The sequence below is a fragment of the Nipponia nippon genome, unplaced genomic scaffold (assembly GCF_047370975.1).
Source record: "Nipponia nippon isolate SJK-2023a ecotype South Korea unplaced genomic scaffold, ASM4737097v1 scaffold_4, whole genome shotgun sequence".
Taxonomy (NCBI): Eukaryota; Metazoa; Chordata; class Aves; order Pelecaniformes; family Threskiornithidae; genus Nipponia; species Nipponia nippon.
In genome coordinates, this window is record NW_028262358.1 from 2,093,762 (window position 1) to 2,117,946 (window position 24,185).

Here is a 24,185-nt window from a genome sequence, read left to right on the forward strand (position 1 = left end):
CTTTTTCCTTATCGATTGCGACGCCTACCCGGTGTCTTACACCCGCTGCCACAGTGTAAGGGCGTACAAAGAAAATCTTAACAACATTTCCCCTCTTTTCCTACCAGCTAGTCAGTTTGGAGAACGTACACGGGGAAGAGCACTCGGTTCTGGGTAATGTAAATTCTCAGAACATTTTTACTCCCTGAAGAAGCTTAATATGCTAAATTGCATTAAGAAATGAGTAGCAATCTGGTGACGCCTTTTATCTGAGAAAAAAAAAACCAGGCCAGATGTAATGACTTTATCGATGAATAGAGGTCTGTAATCTTCCGTGCCATTTTACCCCATTCATGGCAGATGATTGGCCTGAAATATTTTACTAAAGGGAAAATTCAGCTTTTTTGTGTACTCATTACCGGGAAAGTAAATAGACTTTTAGTTTTGTTTTGTAAATCTGCACTTTTTGTCTAGCAAATAAAAATAGTTTGATTGAATGAAGTCTTTATACTTTCACCAGCCAATTTATTTTTCACACCTCTTGGTTAAACAAGAAAATGGAATTTTAACATTCCATTAAAATATACCCTAAGGCAACGAGGTACTTTTAAAAATCTGTAAAATTCTGAGTACAGACACAGCGCTGAAACGAATTTTAACATATCTAACTGCAGTGATTTTTGGTTGTCTACAAGTAGGAAAAAATCTATATATAATTCAGCTGATTTTATCAGAATGCTTGAAAGAGAATCCATCATCAGTTAAAGAGAAATGAAAGGGGTTTTTATTTAGAGAAGGGAAGTGACTAAAGGTCTTGGAGGGAAACAGGAAGGGAGTTCCAGATAGCCTGGGCAAGTCAGGTTAACAAGCCAGAGGAAAATACAGCTCTCCAGTACTGAAAATATATTGCACAACACCCTTTCTTGTAGCTCTTCAGAAAAATATTTTACAATTCTTCTATGAAGATTGTTGACAAGTAGGAGAACTTTGCAGATATTAAGTTAATTTACAAACTTTGTTTTCAACGAGATGTTTTCATATCGCGGACTTGGAAGAGCATGTAGCACGTGAAAAAGAAACACCAGTTGGTGTGCTTCTGAATTCCCACAGCAGTGCTGACAATGGCTACGTACTGGTGGGATTTTTTTCTGTCCATTGTGACCTTCTTCTTGATCTTGCACAGAAGTAACACGATATCACAGCATATTGTAGACTAGGAAAAATAATTGTGATGGCACGAATGCAGTATTATCACTTCACAGCGGGATCAAACAGAAAAAAAAAAAAACATTTGGCCTCAGATAGCAATTTAAAAAGATGGAGTTATAATTGCAGGGACGGTTGCATTTCTGTCCCTCCTTTTAAGCTCGAAGTACAATCCTCCAGGTTTCAGGCATCATGTCTCTATCTCTGGAAGGATGAAACTCTGCGATTCTTTTGTTTTCAGATTATGCCTGTGGTGCAGTGCCTTGGGCATCAAGCATATTTACCTAGCAGGCTGGTCTCTGTTCGAACACCTGCTGTACTTCTTTTCAAGATCAGTCCTGGGATATTGTGACAAAATCACTGCCTAGTTTATCGATACAAACGCAGCATATGGAGGGGAAAAGTGTTAAAGCAATAGTACAGAGGGATTACCATCTCTTGATGGTAACTGAGTCAGGTTCAGCTTTATCAGAATCTTCTCTGGAGCCAGCCTTCCAGCCTCATCCTCTGCAGTAATTAACATTTTCTTGACAGTAGCTTTTCAAACCTTTTATGTTCTTTAGTGTTCCGGGCACTTCCTATTCTGGAATTGTTTCTAACATCCCATAGGCCAACTTAGGCGGAGCCAATTTTTCCACTTTTTTTTTTTATGCCCCCAACATCATCTTGATAAATCAAACCAGTCCATTTCTACAGTAAACATCCTAATGACCCCGTCAATATACGGTATTCTGATTCAGATCTGTCACAAAACATTCGTTAAAACTTCCTTCAGCCAGCCAGCCGGGTGCTGAGCCAGTCCGTCTGCATAAATGAGAGTGGTTTAAGGACAGCTCTAAATTACACCAACTGCCACCAGCGCAAAGTTGCCATTAGCTGGAGCTTTAAATTCCTACATCCAGGTAATTTCTTCCTAGGCCACAACTTGGTCTGTTTAAGCGTTCATTCAAGGGAACCAAAGCTGATGCATAACATTAAAAATGATGTTACAACAGTGAACAAGCATATATTTGCTCACCATTCAAACATAGCAGCATTTGAAGTGAATCAAAGCAACGACTGATAATACACAATGCTCTCCAGCAAATGAAACTATGACGTGAGGATCACTAAAACAGCACTAAAACTGCACGGGAATCCACTGTTAGTTGGATTTTGGTGTGACTACTCTTGCAAAGAACCATTAGGTCTTAAAAGACAATGCACAGTTAGGCTACCAATTTTACATCTTACAGACATTTAGGACCAGAAGCAGTGGGGTCCTTCCACACCCAAAGAAGATGTTGTTTACACTGAAGAGAGAGGAGACTTCTCTACAAAACCCTCAAACATTTCCTGTAGCACTTCCATGTTCCTGGATAACCTCCTATCTAAATACTGACCCTAGCAAAGGCTGCTTAACTTGTAGGACTAACAAGTTCCCAACAAGCAGGTAGTGTGGATTTAAAATAACCATTTTCCTTGAAGTCCTTTCCTCTCTGCCCAGTTAGGGGGGTGAGGGTTGGACACTCGGAGGGAGCATGCAGTCAGTCAGAAAAGTCCGTCAGTGAAAATAAAGACTGAAGACTTACCTTTCATTATTACCATGGTGCAATATATTAATAACACAATTGAACCAAATGTGTCCATCACATATTAATAATAGCATGTTAGGAAAACAAAGACATGAGAATGTGGCAGAATAATGTACACTAAACAATTTTTAATACCACTTTCTAAATTCGTCAGGTCACTGTAGAAAATTTAAACATAGAAGAATGTGAAGTTTTCCGAGACTCTCTGTGAGCATTCCTAAAATTTTCTAAGGAATCAGAAGGAATGGTGAAAATTTTTCCAATTACCCAGATTACAGGTAATTCCCCGCGTCAGGTTTAATATTGCTACTCTTCAGCCCCCCGCACTTTTAAGAAATACAATTAAATTATTGACTTACCAGTTTGGCCATAATACTTTACACTCCCGAGGACCACCAGCTTCACTGGACCTAGACACAAAAAATCCATTCTCTATTAATACCTCTTGCAAACAGATCCAGGTGATATCATAATTACTTTTTCTAATTCATGTTCTCCCCTCCTACTTTTCATTTAAACATGAGTCCTTAAAATCAGTATCAAGTTTAGATCTATCTCAGCATCCCTAAATCTGTACACACGGACATGTCTAAATTCAAACTTTTCAGCCTTAATGCATAGCTTTTTTTTAGGCTTTTATTGTAGTTCTGCTCTGTTTTATGTGAACATCCCCCACACTGTAATTAAAGGGATGAACCAGCAGTGTTTGTTCCCTGTGTGCCTGGGGGTTCAACGGAGGGAAGAAAGTCCATCGATGCCCAGTACCGACATATGTGTGACGTTCAGTTCCCAAGGAGTGAAGAAAAGAGGACGTACTCATTACATCGCAAATTTAGGCACAGACAGAACAGTTTTACAAGAGTAGTTTTAGAGCAGAAACAGAATTTGGATGGCATGTTCCAGGCTCAGAGTATCTAACCTCTCTAAGACAGGGGTGCTCGACCTCCGATTTCTTAACTTGGAATGTACAAATGACTGAGCTGAATGAGCTGAACAAACCGTTTGAGGGAAATACGTTCCCTGCGTATTCAGGGGAAGATGCAGGTGGCAAGAGCTGATCTGGCAGCTCCACCATTCTGATTCCAGATGTCGAGCTAGCGATGCTGCTGGCTCGGTGACTAGAATTTACAACTCCAACAGCAAGAATGAACTATCTGAAATCACGGTATTTTATCTACATTATTTTAATAGCTTTTTTAAAACTTAGGAATTCATAAAAGTTATAATAATTTGGAATTTAAATTGGTTTGCTTTTTTTAAAGGAAAAGTGCGTACAATTTAAATTAGAAATCAATTTTTGCTCTTTTTATGCATTGATATTTACCCACTTAGGAAAGAAACAGTCTGGTAACCAACATTCAGGGTTATTCCCTTGGCTGCCAAATATGCCCGAGGAGTAAACAGACTGACAGTAGCAACATTTTCACCATTACTGTAGAGAAGGTGGATGGCACAATAATTTGTGCCTTGTAACTGCTTTTATCAAACTACGGGAGCTGGAGTCTTCACTTGAGTTACGGTGGTGTTTTGGGGCTGCAGAGCATTTTTGACTTCCAAAGACAGAAGATATGGCAGCTTTGGAAGGCCCCACCAAGACTGTGACTGCTGCTTCTTTCTTATGAGCATTTAGGGAGCTCTTCCTTTTATCTGGGTCAGACAAAGATAGGACAGCTAAAAAAATTTTCAACATGACTACCCTGCTTTCTCAGTATCACATCGAGCCGATCATACACTGAAGCCCTTTATCTCCCTCACCCTTCCCCACAGAAAACACTCCAGCTTTTGAACACTTTGGACAATTTCAGTTAACTACGGCAGCAGCAGAAGATTCAAGGATATGAATTTCCTGAGAGTTTTGTGAAAATCAGCAGCTGGCTAAATTACAGAGAGCTGACGAGCTCTCCTGTGGAGAGGGAGCTGGGAGAACTTGGTTGTTACCCATTCCATGTGGGAGCCATCAGCGTGTATGGAGTTTTTACAAGCGTGTCTGTCTCTTACCCAGATGGCAAAACCAGAAAGGAGGATGAGAGAGATGTGAGAACAACTGAAGATATTCCAGGATAGAGATGCAAACAATGTAAGACCTGAAGCTATAGGAAACCTGAATTTGCTAGTTTTACTGGTTTTGGAACGGGTTTCTGACTGTTGTAGATAGGGATGTATTTTAGGTGAATCATGCCAGTGGAACTGGGGAAGGCTACCTACGTGCAGCCACAGTTTTGGCAAGGACAGGGAAAAAAAGGGAGATAAATCTTGTAGGCTGAATTCTCTCTGATATATCCTGTGAAAAGGAGCAGAAACAAAAGGAAAAGATCTTGCAAAAACAGCACATGAAAAAGGAGTTACATAGGGCTACTTTATTCCCCAAAGAAAACCGAGGTTCTTCAGATTTTCTAGGGCATGATGTTTGGCAGGTATCACTTATTCTAAGCTGTTTTCAAATGCTTTTTTTTCAGTGCAAATACAGTTTTTACTCTTCTCATTGTAACTTGTGAAAAACTAACATATTGCAGTAAAAACTAACTACTCGAATACCATGTAACATCTGCTCAAATTACTACTTCAGCACAGGCTATTAGCTAAGATTAACTGGTTTTATTCCATCAGTTAGAATCAGGTTGCTAAACAGGGCAAGTTTTAATATATGAGCCTGGAAATAACTACAACTTGACTGCATCCTGGGCAGAAATGCCTGGGTAAATTGGAAAAAAAAAAAAATCGGTTTGGCTTTAGAGGTAGCTCGCTATATGTTATTTGTTTCTCATCCAGATCTTACCCACTTTAAGCTTTAGAAAATAAAATCAGAATTTAGAAGTAGCAGTCTTTAATATTTATCCAACTAAACTGATTCAACAGAGTTCTTGTAAATTTTGCATTCTGCCATTATAATGTTGAACAGATCTCTCTGATGGAGCACACCACAACCTTCCCAAAGCTAATATAGATGAACTAAGACGGCAGGCGGTGTCTACTCCCAGAAACCTATTTCATTTGCCATTTTTCTTTGCTTGCAATTTTTATTTTTACCTAATCCCTGTTCACTCGGATTTTTCATGAGAACAATGACTTCCTTAAAATGTCTTTTTTTTTTCAAAATGTCACCTGGCAAATCAGTTTCAAATGACTGCTGCTAAAAGAACAAAATCCCATAATGCTTCAGCTGTGTAGTCTGCTGAAAAGCCAACCTCACTAAGTGATGATGAGCAGCTTTTAGACACTACACCAGTAGTAACTTCTTTTACCTAGACTATAATCTAGAGGAGGAACAAGTTAATAAGGCATATGAATATGTGCATACTTACAGGCTGCCACTGAATTCACGTCCATTTTATTTATTCTTTCAGCAGATTCTATTCCTTACAGTGTAAAACTGTTTTGTAAGTATCCTAGTAAAAAAGAATGAAATCAAAACAAGAGGCCTATTGACAGCCTCCATGTTCCTGTTAGTTAAATCTAAGAATTCCTCTGTTTTGCTCGATAGCTGTGTGATCCCAGACCATACACAGGCAGTTTCTCCATACTTTGGCATGGTCAAGTAACGGATGTGATCGTAAGATGTACCTCTGGTCACTCATGCGGACTCTTTTCAGCGCTTGTGCAAGTGCCGTGCTTACCTTCTACTCTTTTCTCAGAGGAATCCTCAAATTCAGTCCACTTTTAGGCAAGTCCCCTCACCAGATCATCGCTGTCATCATGTTGCTGCTCATCTGACGTGGTTTAGCCCCTCTTATAGCTTGAAGTTTGTACAGATGTCCAATAGTTGTACTGAACTCTTTCTTTGAAGCAAAGTATCCTTTGTTTTTGTTCAAGAATATAACAGAAAGAAAGGTTGTAAGACACCAAGATGTATATGTATTTTAGATTAAACGCAATACTTCATAAAAACCTCTATCCTGGCTTTTCCGCGAAGTGGCTGATGGTTACTACCTCTGTAGCCTCAGCCTCTCTGCCCTGATCTTACCCACTTTATTTTTTTCCCCCCAAATGCATTTCTATGGCTGCCCCAGGATGCTGAACTTGTAAAAGTAATTTATGTATCCCACTGTGGGATAAGAGGAAAGATAGCTGGGAGCAGAAAAAAACGGGATGCTAAAATGGACTAGACCTCCAGCTGCTGACCCACAGAATAGAAAGATCAGCACTGGCAACTGGCACAACCTGAAACTATTCACTTTAGTTCCTCAGACTAAAACAGCCCAGGACTGGCTAATTCTTACTTCTTCATATAGCATCCATCTAACTGCAGCCAAATAAAGATAAAACATATTATTCCTAAAAATAGCACGGGATATCATCTCCCATACTTTTCAGAAATAGCAAGTGCTATTTGAACTGCTTTACAATAAAACCAGGTGCCCCCATATAAATACATAGTATATGATACATTGGTTCCATTTTAGATCATTTTATGGCAGCTGAACAACATTTACATTTTTGTTGCGTTCCTACCAATATGTAATTTTTAAACACACTATGTTAGGGATTTTGTCTTCCTCTCTGCTTGGAAATTTCAGTTCAGATTACGGATATTCCTTCAGCCTAAGTATTTATGCATTTATAGTTGTGCATGGCATATATGTTATATATTTATAAATGCATATGCAAAATGTGAACCAAAAAAGCAAAATATACTGTCTCTGGCCTGACCGGCTGTTTGGCTTTGTTTAATTAGGTTCCTGCTTACCCTATGGAGTGCTTAGGCTTCCCAGTCAAGTAGCAAGGCTCCCTGCGTTATGCAATGTACTGGCACGTTAAGAAGTCAATTCCTCCTACACACAGTTCACAGGACACAATACAACAGGTGGATGAGAAAGACATGTTGTGTGGGGGTGTTTTGGAAAAATGAGGTAACAACAAACCAAAGAGGTCAGTGGAAAAAGAGCCGTCAGTTTGCTACCTACCATTATTGGTTAGTTGATTTCTCTTGCAGATGTTTTGGATTTGCTTGGATTTGAAAGACAGATCTAGAAGCGAGCAAGGAAATATATACATGCATCGACAAAAAAAAAAGGTAAAAAAATTATGTTCAGTGAGCTAAGAATAGCATCCCGTAATACTAAATTTAGATACATAGGCAGACCAGAATATAACAGCATATACAGGCAATATATATTATATTATAGCTAATTGCACACGCTTCTGTGAGTTCTCTTCAGTTGTAAGCTTCTAAGGCAAAGACTACATAATCTCCTGTTTACAGAGCATCACACAACGAACCCACGATCCTGATCACAGCCCCTGTACGATACATAGATATTATAAATACCCGCTGCCAGCACGGGCTTTTTTCTTCTTTTTCAAGCAGATTTCTCACTGCTCCGCAGACAGGCCAAACACGTCAGCTGGAAGCGCTGCTGAACCAGGTGCTGGTAACCCACACTGCGAAAGTGCAGAAGAATCATTATGCCCATGAAATTAATAGCACAATATACAGAACAATTTAATTTCCATTTATTCTGCTTCACGTCAGGCTTCATGTCAGCACATGACTGATTTGTTTTAAAGCCCTTTCTTGAGTATTGCCAACACACAGATGTGTGGGATACGTGTATGCAATGTTTGTAGCCGTATCACCTGGGGCAACATCACACGGGATTTGACAAGATGGGCAGGTTTGGCAATATTTGGATAAGGAACCCACAAGATTACTGCAAGAGATAACGTTGGGTATTTGTGTTCTCAGTGCTGGTACACAGAAACTCTGACACTGCCATGAGCTGTGTGGTACTCTTCCAAAAATAATGGCCATCTAATATAGCAAGCATGAAGAACGGCTGGCTGTTCCTGTCCGCGTGTCGGAATGAAGTCATTTTCTCAGGAAAAGCCATGCAATACTGAAGCCAGGAGTTTTGGGGCTTGTCAGCAATTGTTGTGTGGGGAAGCGATTGAAACGGCAAATGAGAAAGGTGGGAATTTGTGCCCAGAAACTGCGAATGATAGCTGAGCAAGCTCCCGGTGCTTCGCAGGCTGGATGGGAGGACAAGCCAAGCAGTGTCAGTAGCAGCAGCTGGAGGGGAATGAGAACAGGCAGAACAAAATGGCACCTGTATCCCTAAGTCTTTGAAAGAGTGGCCTGTGGCCAGACCTGAGAGGGTTCGGGGAAAAAGAGTGAAATGAATCATGAGTCTAATATACAGAAAAAAGGTAAGAAAATGAAGAAAAAAAGGAAAGGTCAAGAAATCCCCTTTTCTAGCACAAAAACAGATGAGGCAGAGAAACGGTGAAAAATGTAATTTCAGGTTACCTTGCTGCACTGACTGTATTAATAGTTTGATTCCGCTCTGTTATTTGAAATGAAGACAGAAGAAAAGAAAGGGCATAAAATCCTCCTTTCAAGCAGAAAAACAGATGAGGCAGAAAACCAACAAAACCCGTAATTTCAGGTTACCTTGCTGCACTGAATGTATATATAGTTTGGCTCAGTTCTGATATTTTAGATATACATTTAAGCCTCTATTATTCTCTACTCTCCCTTCTCATTTAAAACTTATTTCTAAGGACCAGTTTTTCTCTCAGGCATGTGCATGTAAATGTTACTACAGCAAAATGCAGCTGTTTGTAGGTATCTGAAGGCAAGAGGACTAAAATCCGGTGCGAGATGTATCAAAAGGCAGTTGTGACAGTGTTTTTAGTATGATGAGGACTGACCTTCCCTTCCGCTTGTTCTAACTGTATAAAGATATTAAAATAGGAAGGTGTTACCCTAAGTCAGACACTATTCTGAAACAACCATGCATTCATTTAATGAATAATAACAAATTGGAGTCTCTGCATTTATGAATACCACTCGGATTAAATTTCTTGTAGACTAAGAATTCATCCTCAAATGACTGTTAAGCAAAAAAACCCACCCACAAATAAAAGCTGAAAAGACATTTGAATGTATAATAGTAACAATAAACAAAACCGTTACTATAATTAAACCTTTAATGTGATAAAAGCATTTTAGAAGGATTCCACCTAAAACTTGGAAAGCACAATAGAGCCGGGGAAAAAAATGAAAAGGTGTTCAAACTTGGAAATGAACAGTTCAAGAGATGCAGCTGTTTAACTCATCACTTCTTCAGCTGAAGTATGACTCCAGTTTAGCCACTTCGAACCAGAGACTGGTGTGATGAAGTGAAAAACACAAGTGAGCTGATCTGACAAGAGTTTGGGAAGGCAACACGAACCACAGCTAGCAGGGGAGAAAAGGACACTTAGAAAGAAGTTGGTGTTGTCCTAACGTAAAGTTACCAATATTAATATCATCCTCAGTGCTCGTGGGGGTCCGAAGTACCACAAGAATAGATGTGAAACCCTGCTGCATCAGTTTGAGAACTGCGGATTGCGGACCACTTTCTGGGCACGCAGCAGCCCTGCAGAAATCGTCTCCCCCTTGTTTCTCCAGAGGGAGCTTTTCTTCTACGCAGCTCTGCAGTGTAAGGAGCACAACCTCGTTCTAAGAATACCACAGCACTTTGTCGCAGCCTTACATGTTAATGACATCGGTAGACTATACTATTTTCAAAAGATAACCCCAGAAACGTGTGAAATCATGCAAATGTATATTTGCTTCTGGGAAAAGTGAAGTGACCCTTAATTTTTACCAACCTGGGTAAAGATTAACTCTAGAGAGTTCATATTGTGTATTTACGAGAACAGTCACTAAAATGAGATCCAACCTTCTTGTGTAGAGAGTTATTGGATTAGGTCCTCAGCTTGTATAGATTCAGGCCGCTTCACTGAAATCAACACGCCGTTGGGAATTAGTGGTAGCTGAGAATCTGGCTTGCTACAGCTGGGCTTAAGAGGTTCAACATGAACTAAATGAAATGTGGGCTACATGAAAAGCATAGTATCGGAAGATGTCTCTGTGCAGAATAACACTCCAAGCTAAAGTCCGACACCAAATTCACCATACATCACAGAAACATGGAAGTGGACGGGACCATCTGACTCCCAAAGTCCGCCTTCCCGATATTTAGTCCGGAGAGGACAAAAGATCATCTGCTCTTCACACACCCATATACCACAATCTAAAAAATACTTCCCAATACCCTACTACAAGCTTTCAGCCCATAGCAAAGACCAAAAGCTAGAATTTTTTCTCTTTTTTTTTTAAATGAATGACAGTAGGTGTCTTCACAGATAAACTTTAGAAATATTCTACCTCCAAAATTAGTTACATTCTGTTCCCTGTTGCTGTCTCTAATGCCCTACACCAATTTTCCTCTGTATATTTGAAAAAAGCAAAACCAAACTGGGTTTGGTTTTACTGCTGTTGTTCAAACGTGACCCCATATTCCCACTACTTTAGTAATACAGTTTCTATTTGGGATGGTATGCAACACTGACACCAAAGAAATCAAGAGACGGATTTAGTAGGACCATGCTGTGATCTCAGGCTGACAAAGAACAAGCCATAAAAGGGCTCTGCAAAGTCTAAAAAAATCAAGAAAAGACATCTTTAAAGCAATTGTTGTTTATAATCTTAGAGCTGTATACTAGGTTTTGTGCAACATGCATTTTTAATGATATCTGGCTTAACTATTAACTGTGTCTTTGAAAATAAGTGAATGTTGCCGGTCCCTGTGTTTTTCAGAAATTAATGGAGTGGGATGTACCCATAAAACGATCTTTAACTGCACCCATTTTCTTGTATCTGCAGATTTCACCTAGTCTTTGTACTTGATTCTAAGCTGAAGATTCTCCTGAATAAAGTCCACATATTTCTAAGAACAAGCAGTTCAGATATTTCTATTCTAGTTACCACCATACCACAAGAACTGAAATAGCATCAATTAAAATTGTCATTGACCTCTTGCGGAGCACTGATATAAGTGCCATTCTCCCTGTGTCCCAGCTGCTTTTTATACAACGGGGTATTTGATTTCCTCTGAACATTTGATAGGAAGATTAAACTGTCCAATGTTTCCAATTAAAAACAGTTTGTGTTCTACAGTGGCTTTAACTACTTCATTAAATCACTCATTATGGATCTCCTCACAGCGCTATTTTCAGTTCTTCCCTTCAATCGGTAAGTTTTTCACTTATGGATCTAATAAAATCATGAGGAAGCTTAAATTTCATTCATATGCCAAGTATCACAAAGATGTAATTAAAAATCATTACCACTATTCCATCTGCCACTTCTGCGCGTTGTCGGTGCACCTGACTCCTCTGTATGCAGAGTGTTAAGACATCTGCAAATTAATGCAGTATGAACAGAGAAAATGTCCGTGTTATCGAGATACAATTTAAACTCTGCATTCCTTTTACAACATCTCATACTGCTCTTTCTCAACCCTAGGAATCTCTGGTCCAGCGCACAACCAGTGTGCCTTCATGGGAGCGAAATGTTTCTCCTTTCTTTTTGGGAATATTGCCAATACACCTTGCCTCTTTCGGATGCGACTGTCCTTCTTCATGTCTATGTTTTGTTCCATTTAGATCAGCGTAATGTTAGACCCTTTCTGCTGATGTGTATGCATGCAGAATTAATAGACTTCATCTATTACAAAAAGATGTTGGCAGGAGTTTTGTTGGCAGCAGACAGAGTAAGCACATAACTCCCTTAGTGGCTTAGTTACCCTGGTTGCCAGCCACATTCAATATTGGCTTCAAGGTGCTTCCTCTTGACCTTTAAAGCCTTGTGGAATCTCGACCCGAGTGCTTTCTCCAAGGCAGCAATTCCCTCACCTTCCTGAGTGCCAAACAGGCTCGCCCGAGTCCTCTCTGTCTCACCAGCAGGTATACAAATGTGCCCAGCTAACTAGCAACTTGACTGCATCTGCTATCTTTCTCCTGCAGAAATGTCCAGCCTCTTGTGATCACCAAAGTTACAGAGATTATAATCAATATTTTTGCCTTTTTTTTTCCCCAAAATGTAGGTTTGACATCCAAAGTTACACTGAAGTCTTTTATTTTTATGTAAATGCTATATCTGGTTGTTATAAATTAAAATGCAAATTAAAGTTGTCTCTCTCGGTCAGACTCTTCCCTTAACAAAATAATACTAAGCTTTAAAAAATAGGTGACAAGCATACACTGATCCTGATGGCAACTCATATTACTGGATGAAAAGATTAAAAATAGTGAGCTCTCTTTAGTGTAAATCAATCCACATAATCTACATTTATTTCAGTCCAGTAAAACTTTCAATAAGTAAATCACGGTTGTATGCAATACGGAATTCAAGGACAACACCAATTCCTAATTCTTTTGACCCTCCCATCCATGAATAAAACCGTAAGCACTCTCATTGGCTTGTACACCAACGAACAGGTCTTGATTCTGCAGCGCTTGCATGTGTGTGTTCCTCTTCATAATCACAACCTGCCCTGTTAGCATCCAAAACTGTGCTTAGTAGCAACTATTTGCTGGACTGGACCTAAGAGCAGGATTTATATCAAAAGAGTTTTTACTTTAAGAAAATCAGGTTATATTCTGAAAATAAAATGCAATTTTAAACAATTTATAGCCAGCTTTTGAGGGGAGAGGTCTAGATTATGTTAAAGATGCGGTAGTTACCTGAATATCCTTTCTGCCCTATGACGCCTTTGGCCTTTATGGCGCTTGCCTCAATACTGCCAACAGTAACAAAACGTAACAAGTAACAGAGTTTGCATTTGTAGTCATAAACGCATCTGCAAAACAATTGTGGGCAAACGTAGTCACAACGGCATTTCAAAATACTATTTTAAGCACCAAACTCAAACTAACTGAAAAGACTGTTTAAACAATAGTCAATAAATATGTTCACTAAAATAAGAATTTTTTTTTCTTTTTTATTTACTTTGCAGGGAATTTGCACATCAATCCTCTAACAAAAATGGTTTTCATAGATAAAAATTTTAAGTTTCTTTTTAACCAGGCCATACTTCAGCTTCCCAGTGAAAGTTCAGCTTTTCCAAATATCACCTCTTGGGAAAAAACTTACCAACATTGTTTCCAGAGAAACACATAGTTGTGTTTGAATGGAGGGCATAGCTTGTGTTTTTAAAATCCTGGTCATACTTAACAAAGTACTGACACAGGCCTGCATTGCAGAAGGCTTATTTCAGAGCATGAAAAGACAGCATAAAATGAGAAAGCTGATCCTGGCCTCTTTCCGTCTTACTGGAAAGTTTGGCTCAACTCCAATCTTCCCTCAGTTTAGGGAGTAGTTAACAAACTGCTTGTCAGTATAAGAAAACAAAATTATTCAGCCACTTTACCTTTCTGGGATCATTTTCTTTCAGGTCTGTTTCCTAGTCTCATTCCATGTGCCAGAGCTTTCTGTGTCAGTCACAGGTTAACATAAAGTGCATGGGATAAAAACCGCAAGCCATACCTCCGCTGTAGCCGCTGCTACAGGTACACTGTAATTGCTACAAATAAGCAATCATTTTTATCATAGTAGAAGAAGGTGTGGTTTAGTTTGCACTTGTCAGAGGGCCTGTAGGAGTTTTCACAACAGAGAATCAACACTCCTTTTATTTTAGCAACAAGAGCTGTTCAAGTGATGGTATTTAAGGAATGAGGTCACATATTCAAGCTGTTTAGATACAACAGTGTTCAAAGATGTCAGTCAGGCTCCAAGTAGATAAAAAGTGCATCAGCTTATCAGCCAGGCATTTCTAGTGCTGGTGTGCTTCTCGCATTTAATAAAGCAAGGCATGCAAAGTGAACTCCATCCTGGCACAGAAAGGTGCTTCTGAAGGCCTTTACGCTATATAGCACAGTTAGAAAGTACAAATTACAGGAATTGATGCATGTCTCCGAATGCCTACACTTCACTGGTCCGAGAAAAAACGCTCTTACCTGAATCAGTAGTTTTTCTCTGCATCAGGAAAGATTTCAGTAAGACAGCTGTTGTAGCAGGAAATCCTAGGCCACCAAACACATTTCAGTTACTATATTGGTGAAACTTACTCAGTAATGTAAAGTAGTAATCTGACTTTATAACTTCATCCGAATATAGATTTAACTAACGTGGAAGATTCGGCCCCAGATTTTTGGCCAATGGCAGAATATATTTGAATGTTCCCATGCATCCATAGACAGACCACAATCTACTCCGTTAAGTATCCCATTATGTAAAAAATTGGGTCAACGGCTGACACGGCCTGAAATTAGTTGGTATGACTGGTATGACTCAGTAGAAATTTGCTTGATCACAACTAGACTTAAATTTGATCTTTTGTAGAAAAGAGCAACACATTGTTGATAGCCAAGTGGTCCAAACCTGACTTACCATATGCAATTTAACTGAAATCAACAGTATTATAAACACTGATACCAGACTTTATTTGGCCCACAACCTTTACAATAAATTTCTTTTCAAAGGTAGTCAGTTAAAAAAACCTCCCTTGTCCTAAATACATGTAGCATGATTACAGACATGTTTATCTGAAAAATTTAAATTTTGTCTCCCAACATGCATAAATCCAATGTTTTTACACTCCCATAAATTTCTTCTTAATGGTTAGTAAGAGATACGTCCTTTCTCAAAACACATTTTAGAAAGAGTATTTGTCACTGAAGTTTTAATAAATATATTTCCGATATGTGTTTGAATTATCATTTCTGTTACAGTAGAGCCAAAAATTAAGCATTTTAGTCACTTCTCTGAGGAACTTACACTGACCAAGACTCCACGCTGAAAATATGCACATGCATGAGTTCAATACAAGTATTCACATAAATAAAATAATTCATGTGTATAAGTGTTGCAGACTTCAGCCAAAAAGATGACAGCGCTCAGTATAAAAACACTGGAATTGTCTTTCATACACACAGGATAAACCAGCCTGTCAGGCGGTGATCTGTATTAAATTTTTATGAAACAGTTTATGCCAAATATAGTTCCTCTGACTTCATAAATGCAAACCAATTTATTTCCAGGCCTCACACATCTAGCAGATTCTTACATGAGGCTTCAGTAATTTACATCATTACAAAGATATCAAGATTGGGCCTTTGCACTGGTAAATATTTCAATAAATCTTACTAAGCTTCTAGCTTCCCCTAAATTCTATTTTACTGTTTGTGTATTGAAGCAACAAGATTGCAACAGCGATGGAAAATATTTACAGCCTACTTGGATTTACATTGCTTCATGTTTACACAGAAGTCAAAAATATTCAACAAGCCTCACCTGTACATGTGAATTTTACTCAAGGAAATAAGCCTGTGTTGCTTAACAGCAATACTTAAGTGCATAAAGAATTAGCTCCAAAGAGAGGACCTGAATTTCAGGAATTAACCCTGAGAACTTGCTGAAACGCCTGCTCCCATTATATTTGTACAGCCCCAAGGGACGGTAGAATTAGCCCTAGAACGATACCAGAAATCCAAGAATACTGAAGTATAATTGAAAGATAGCACAACTTCAGACTTTTCCTAATGTGATCTTGTTTAATATTTGTTACGTTAAAGAGGAACAGAGAAGAGGGATGGGTAAAAACCTTTAATAGGGACTGGATTCGCAGCAGTCATGCGCACTGCGTGATATAATCCTTCGATTCAAACTATTTTTCAAGCATAAAAAGTACCAAGCAGCAAGTTAAGCAGAGAAATATTTCACTAAATTCTGACCGAACAAAATTAACAATTCAGTAACAATTGCTTTCCCACTTTTAACCTGGACAGCAACCATCTGTACTGTAAGATATTCAGTATTTATCTCTAGACAGAAAGAAGAAATGTGGAATGTCCAACTGTAGAAATGATCAGTGAAAGCACTGCCATAGGAAGTGAACATACCGAAGGGAGCAGCCAGTGGCTAAACTGAGACACTTAAAACTGAATATTTTCTGTTTGAAAAAAAAAAAAAAAATCACGGACATGACTACAATTACTCTTGTTCGTTTCCATGCTGCTCGTTCTTTCCTTTCTCTCCCCTCACCAAGAGTGGGCATCATAGATAATTTTTGTGCTTTCCTTGTTGCAAAATGAAATTAAAGCCTGTCTGAAAAAGACTGATTTTTGTTTCAGGAACCTTCATCTTGCTCTTTTGGCACTGTTCGTTGTCTGCTTTGTTTAGCCTGTGTATGTAGTCCGTGTACCTGAACCTGCCCCAAAAAATTAAGACTTAGGCTAAAAATAGAAAGCAAATTGTATCTGGTCTCCCTGTTAGAAGTACAAATTGTTTATATTCATTGAAAAAGAGGCAAACCTGTTGCTAACTACTGGAAATACCCTTCCAATAGACAAACCTGACTGAAAGAGAGTCTCCCTAGACAGTAAGTCCCTGGACAGTCTCCCTGCTCTCCAAAGGCTCCCGCTGGATACTCTCCTGCCTTCTGAACTCTCCCCATGGTGGAAGCTGACGCAGAGAGGCACAGAGCTCTTCCTAAGCAGCATTTACATTAACAGTGGTTGCACACATGAATTTCACTCAGGAAGGCTGACAATAGTGAGTTAGTCCTTCACTTAATGTAGGTTGTCGTGGCAACTTTTTTGTTTTGGGTTTTTTTGGGGGTTTGGTTTTTGGTTGGTTTTTTTGTGGTTTGTTTTTTTTTTTTTTTTACAAGCATTGTGGCATTACACTCAACATTCATGTTGAGATTTGACAGGTTAGAGGTGACAAATGCTTGTCTCTTAAACTCATCCAAGCCGCAGAATTGTATGACTGCTGGAAATGTGGTTTTCACGTTCCAACTGGACTACCTTATTACACAGCATCAGCGCTACGTTAATAAGGATTCTGATGAGCATATTTTTTTCAAAGTTTTTGACCAAAACTCTCTTGCCTGTACATTACAATAAACATCTCAATAACCTCCCAAACAAATGAAACCTATGTTAAGTTATCCATTAAGCAATTTTTCAACCAAGGTAATTTACTTCCATTATAACCAATCTGTAGGGTACTAAGAGCATTTTACCACTTCATTATTTCATGTTATCAAAATGCTGGGTGATCTACATTGTTTAAATGTCTCATTTCATGGCTGAACAAAAGCTATCAGCGTAGTTTTACATATCCGATTCAGAAAATCTGCCATTGCTTCTTACAGATGGAGTTCCAACAGAAATGAACGATTGAGTCTATTTCAGTTATTTACCAGATATACTAGCAATTACAAGTGTTTCTAATTTTCTGTTAATTGAAGGTACATTACAATTGTGCTACACACTCTACTTATTTTGGCCAGATCCTCAGCTACAATAAACCAGCAAACCTCAATTACGTTAATTAACTTGTGTAATTTAGGCCAACTGAATGTAACTGCCTTCAGGATTTCTATGTATTTTTATGCTTGCCCGTGTTAATGCGCTTGTTTCTTGTGGAGAAGGAGAATCGCTAACTGTAAACGCAAAAGTCAGAAGAGTGAGCCTACAACAGCTTCTTCATTTCTCTACTACTATTGGGAGACATCGCACATCAGCTTTGAAAAGAAATACCCCAAAACTGGGATGTGTTGTCATCTTTCAGTCAGCTGCAGTGTATATTACCTCACAAACCAATCTTCCCTTTGACAGCCACAGCAGAGCCTTCTCCAGTTTGAGCTTTTGCCAGCAGATCTCTGAAAATGGTGTCAGGGAACTGATTTAGCCCAGTCACACGATGATGCTGAGTAACTCTGATCCTCACCGGGAGTCACTTCTGAGTCTTGACATTTTCTGAGGAAGCAGCCTTCTCTGCTCGCCAAACTTTCTTTGCTACATCAACGCTGGGTTCAAAGTACGCTTTGCAACTTCCTGCAATACAACAAAACATCCAAATAAGTTCCTTTGGGGAAGGAACAGTAGCCAATCCCTAGCCATGACTTACTAAATACTTCTGCCTTCTTTTTCTTGCTTTCCTTTACACAGAAGGAGACAAATTCTTTTTTAAAATCATGCATCCAAATCCTCAAAATGAAAGCTTTCTAAAAGCAACTTCTCATCTCACTTCAACACTCTCTGCCTTCATTCCCTTTGGTCCACATCATCCAGATGTGGTCTTTTCCTCCAGATCTATTTCCATCTTTCTATGCATGTTTCCTTCAAACACCTTCTAATTTTTTAATGGTTTTTAAACAAAAACATATTTTAATTCTTTATTTTGGGAAATAGTGATAAAATGCATTGCTGGATAGTAAAGAGGACACACAGCTTTGAGGTGACATCAGGTCTTCTTCCCCAGCCATAAACTCCAGACTACCCCAGCTCCTTAGAGAATTTCCACGGAGTTCAACAGACATTAGATGTTCATACCTCGACTTCACCATCTTACAGACACATACAAGGCACTGTGCTATACTACAACATGCTTTACTGTTCTTTCTGGTTTACTTCTAGAGTAGTAAACAGCAGAATTCATTTTCTATCTACTACTTACCTTCCTTTGTAAACATAAAATTTATCTCCGTATGTCACCTAATTAAACCAAGTCAATTTACTGTTTAAGACTGTGGATTTCTTATGCAGTGCCAAGAGAGGGAATGAAAAGCCATACTGCTCTGTGCGTATAGATACAGCTTGGTGGAAAAGGGAAGGAAGGCAGGGAAGAATGACAGCTCAAAGCTGTTTGATGCTTTCCGTCAAGCGCGGCCTACCTTTTGAAAGCGAGTGCTCTGGGAGGCCACTTCCAAACAACAGATATTTACAGATTTTGTTATTTGACAGGCAACTTAAGCCATTGTGCAATCCATAAATACTCGTGTCTTCAGGATTAGGCAAGATCTACATGAAGTGTTACATGTCACTCATTCTATGTAGGCTGCCAACATTTGTGTTCTCAGAGCAATGAAGTCTTCAAACCATAAACACTACCATCTGAATCCTTTCAAAAAAGGATATATAAGCATAAGCCAAGGAAGAAGTAGTCATAAGAAGCTTTTTTCAGCTCTGAAAATACTAAGTCACGCTCTACAGAGTGCCGAAATGACTTTTCTTTCTCAACCAACCTATGCAATGCCTTTGCAACATTGGCAAACCACAGATAAGCTTTCGATAATGGCTCCTTTTTAAATCTTCACACGTCTGTGACAGTCCAAGTAGCTGATCAGTGTTGCGCCACTTCAAGTGTTGGTCAGGGGAAGCTCTCTCTCACTTGCAGCGTGTTCAGAGTTAACCACCTCCTCAGAAAACGAAACATATTTCTTTGGATTGAGCTTCAAACTGACAATAAGCTTATCACAGACTATTAACAAACGTAATGTTTTCTGTTAAAAAAAATTCACAGACACCAGGATATCACTCAGCTCTCAGAAACACATCGTGTAAAGTTCTTTGAAATAGTTCAGATGCACTAAGCCAAAAACTGTAGCTTAAATGGTTTATACATTTACCCTTCTATGAAAGTAAGTTTCTCTTTTCCATCCCCCATTGTCCTTCACACATTTTCACCTGCCAAAGCATGTCTTTAAAACCAGCACTGGGGCAATTTCTTCCCATAGACACCCCGGTAGGAATCCCTCATTAAATAATCCCTGTCTTCTGTCTTTCACTACAGTGTAGCAGCATGACCATACTGGGCTTTTGGAAGAAGCTGATGGCTGCATCTGTTTGGGGACTCCATATACTTTGAGAAAAGCCCAAACCTTCTCAGGTTCTTCAGCTTTGGAAAAAGCTTGCCTGTATTAAAAGGGTTTTCCTTTTCTGCCTTATAGCAGGCCTTATAGCCTCACCGAAATAAGGACATACTGTTGATATGGACAGCATTTCTTTCTAATTGAATTATAAGGATTTCTTTTTCCCCCCCTATATAGACAGCAGCATTCTCAGTTCATGAATCGCCCTCATTCTTTTTTCAAGACTTCAAAAGTGAAATATTGAGCTAATACTTCCTACAGACACTGTGACATCGCGTATGCCAAGCTCTCTGCAAATAGAGTGCAAACATGGGACATCAGGGAAATTACTCCACAGGGTTTTCCTTGAAGTTGGAATTACTTGCTAAGCCTGAAGGATAAACTAAAATTTTACATTTCTTAGCCTTATCAACAAAAAAGCTGTTTGTTTTACATATTCTAGATGATGACTATGTGGAAGTCCGAAGCCTTCTAAAAATGCAGATGGTGGGCTAAAACAATGTAGAAAATGTGAGGGTTTGCAGCCTCTTCCCTCTCCATGACGTTTACACAGCATGTTTGAGTGTGCACATTTGTAGCTGCTTAAAGAGGAGCCAGGTAGTCATGACGGCTGCAGAAACTAAGTGTCCAGCGCCTGGTCGGTCACAAGCAATGAAGCTAGCCATGGCTTGTTACTGCCTTGGGGATGAACAGCACCGGGGCAACTTTTTCCCATAGACACCCCAGTAGGAATTCTCCCTTGGTGACTGAAAGATCTCCTTGTTACCTCTTGGTCTCACACGGTTACAGTGCAAGAGCTGAGCGCAAACCCTATAGATAATGACTAATCATCTAAAAAGATACCGTGCTGATTTTCCCAGTGAAATGTAGCAGCTACAGAAAATCCATTTACAGCCTGTCAAGGATGGGTGAAAGAAAGAAAGGAAAATCACAAAGGAGCTAATTCTTCATCTTTTTTCCTTTTTAGTCATTAGTCAGAGCCCATTAAGCCCAGCTACGAGTTCCCTATTAAGGACAGAAGACCCCTGCAGATATAATGGGGAATTTGAATGTGAGGAGACCCCTCGCAGCAGCCTGTGCACTGCCATCTGCCCACCACCAGCTTACTGTTGACAATGCTTCATTACCGCGAATATCTTCGATTAGAGATCTTGAGCCAGCTGTGCCCTCTTGGTTTGAGTCTTGCAATGTGTCACTGCAGCAATACAAATATAGCCAGTCCATGACTCTCAGGTTGTCTGACTAAGCAGCTTTTGGCTGAGAAAATGTTCTGTTATTTCACCACTGGGACCAAATTTTTATTTCAGATATAATCCTGCAGTCTTGGCATTTTCTAGTTAGGGCTACACTTCTAAAAGTCCAAGGAGAGACTTGGCCCTTACTGGGTAAATGCTGGTGAACAGCTCAGAAAGGAATCCACAACTGAGCCTCTTTTTTTCATCCTGAGAGTTAATAAAGGGATGACAGGACACACAAAAACGGACAGAAAACAAAGATACTACAGGATCAAATTCTATTTTCAGTAAAATACTAACTAGAGATATTCTGCAAGATAAAGCTAGTACTAAAACTACTTGTCTTTTCAAGGGTATGGAGAAATATTCAGTAACCCTGAGTCAGGTGTTCCTGGTTAAAAGACTATATAATATAGCAGTAATCCCACATGTTGTAATTTTCATACAATATTGACTGATGCTTTGGAACATAATGCATAACTTAACGCTAGCTTTTTATTTACTACGTAAGAATATGGGAGTGAAGTCTTCAGAAAAACTTCCTGACATAAAATACATTAACTGCAGAAAGGTTGCCTCTCAGGGCGGTAAATCTGGTGCCAAAAAGCAAGTAACTTTTTGTGTGTATGGAAATAACGTGGCAAGCTCTTGTAGGCTGACTACGGACATCCCCCTCTTTACATTCTGCGCACACTCAGCTCTATACTGCATGAGCTGGTTTTTGTTTGCAGATGACAGGGTTTCTCAGCAACGTAAGAATGTGAAGTAGAAACAGCATGTGTCAATAAGAACAAAGCAAAAAGTCAGTCTTGGTTTCCTTTCACAATCTGGTAGTTTTTCTTTCATACATTTCCCCTACTATGCTTTTTGCCTGCAGATTACCCAACAATTTTCAGAGCTTGTCTCAGGTGTGCTCCTGCTGCATACACAAAAACACCCAAAAAGAAAAGGGGAAATAAAGGGCATAAATATAGGTACGTAGACATTCATATGCAACTACACAATACACACAAACAGATCAAGGTCCTGTTCTATATTACTGGGAAAATCTCAAACCTGATGCAGTTTTAGGTCTATTGATAAGCAGAGCTGCAGCTTTTTAGCTTAGATCTAATATTCATCCCACCTGGATATTACAAGTGCTTCTGAGTAATCATACTGGTTTCATCTGACCCGAGAGTGGATAAGTTAAAAAGGGCTCTAATGATCAGTTTTAAAGTTCTGGGAATATGTATACTAGAAAGCTATTTAAACACCCCCCACCCCCCACCGCCCTCACCCCACTTTTTTCCTAATGGTTATGTCTTGGTGTGGAACCATTGGTCTCTTTGGCCACATTTGACTGCAAATAACATTCCTTGGTACTGATGTCACCATATTAATTAGCCTTTAAATGCAGCCCCCTAACTGTCATTGAGAGCTGCTTCTTCACCGCCACTGGAATTAATTATCTTTTGCATCAAGTCTCAAACTGACAGGCAATGAGGTGAACTACAAAACCAAAAAGGCCCAATGTAGCCAACACCAAAGTGCTCTCTGTCATTTATGCAGCCCCTCTTCAGCCTAGGAGAAGCAAGAGCAGCCTTGAGACTCAGCACTTCGGGGAGGGTCCAGCAAGCTACCTAAACCATATTCACTTACCAGCTCTAGCTTTGTTTGCAGAAGTTGAAACCAAGTGGAAAACAATACCAACAAAAACTCCTCGCCGCTCAGTTCGATTTGTCCTCTAACGGCTTATCTTGGGGAAGGAAAGAAACTTGTTGCTGGACACCCTTCACGCCTTCACAAAAGGAGTACAAAAGAAGGAAAGAAGTCATGTCTCAATTTCACTATTCCCAGCAGGCTGATGTCCTGCATGCTGTCAATCCAGTCCTGAATATTTATATCACTACCAGTCAACAGACTGTGTTCTTTCACAAACTGCCAGCCAAAGTGATTTCTCACAGCCAAGCAGCTGCTATTCTCTGTCCTTTCCGAGGGCTCAACTTCACAGTCACTAGATAGAGAAAGATCAGACTAAACAAGGGGAAAATTCACATGCTCTTAAGTCTCAAAACGAAGGAGCAGACAGATTCATCCGCAGTCACAAGGATCAAGGGCACAAGAAGCAATCAATTTTTTTGATCCAAGATCTTTTGGAAGAGGAGTTGTATTAGGAGGCTCTATAGAAATATTATTAACGTTTTGGTAGCTAAGTCTGCGAAGAGGGTGGTTTGAGCATCACAACAGAGATGACATTTAGCTGGCCACATGCCTGCCAGCTTGAAGGGATCAAACACTGCCTGATAGGGGAGGCGATGGATTTCAGAACAGTACGGGAACTATAACTCCCCACTTCCAACACACTGGATGTCACCCCGATCGTTCATCTACCAGGTTTGCCACATGACTAAAGAAACAGGGATAGAAATTCTTTTTGTCAGTGTCATTCCTCTATTTTGTCATCTCTTAAATTACCATATGACCAGATGGAAGAAGCGTCAAAGTTTTAAATCTGCAGCATCTGTCCTACCCTTTCTTAGCAGGATGTGGGGAATATAACATTTTACTAGTAATACTTGAAGAAGTTATCTTGTAAAGATAGTCGCAGACCTATTCTGTGACTCATTCATCAGACAAAGGCTAATTCAGCCTGCGTATAGCATGGAGCCAGAATCAACTTCTCAGAATGCTTTCTTTCCAAAACTTCCCTCTAATTGAGGCAA

General features: G+C 39.5%; 1 protein-coding gene across 5 annotated transcripts in view; it reads right to left on the reverse strand.

Annotated features, from left to right (window-relative positions):
* The window catches only part of RTN4 (reticulon 4), a 72,933-nt gene extending 49,595 nt beyond the window's left edge, over window positions 1-23,338 (reverse strand). For 2 of the 5 annotated variants that reach the window (XM_087777257.1, XM_087777256.1), the window contains exons 1-6: window positions 13,272-13,387; window positions 8,026-8,138; window positions 7,661-7,723; window positions 7,444-7,528; window positions 6,374-6,552; window positions 3,119-3,169 (exon numbers count right to left, since the gene is read on the reverse strand). The gene's annotated coding sequence lies outside the window, so the exon portion shown is untranslated. Of the gene's footprint in view, window positions 1-3,118; window positions 3,170-6,373; window positions 6,553-7,443; window positions 7,529-7,660; window positions 7,724-8,025; window positions 8,139-13,271; window positions 13,388-13,957; window positions 14,105-14,543; window positions 14,610-18,182; window positions 18,429-23,121 lie in introns of those variants that run through there. The other 3 variants (XM_087777251.1, XM_087777252.1, XM_087777253.1) reach the window with 3 other exon arrangements.
* Window positions 23,339-24,185: the final 847 nt, after the last annotated feature.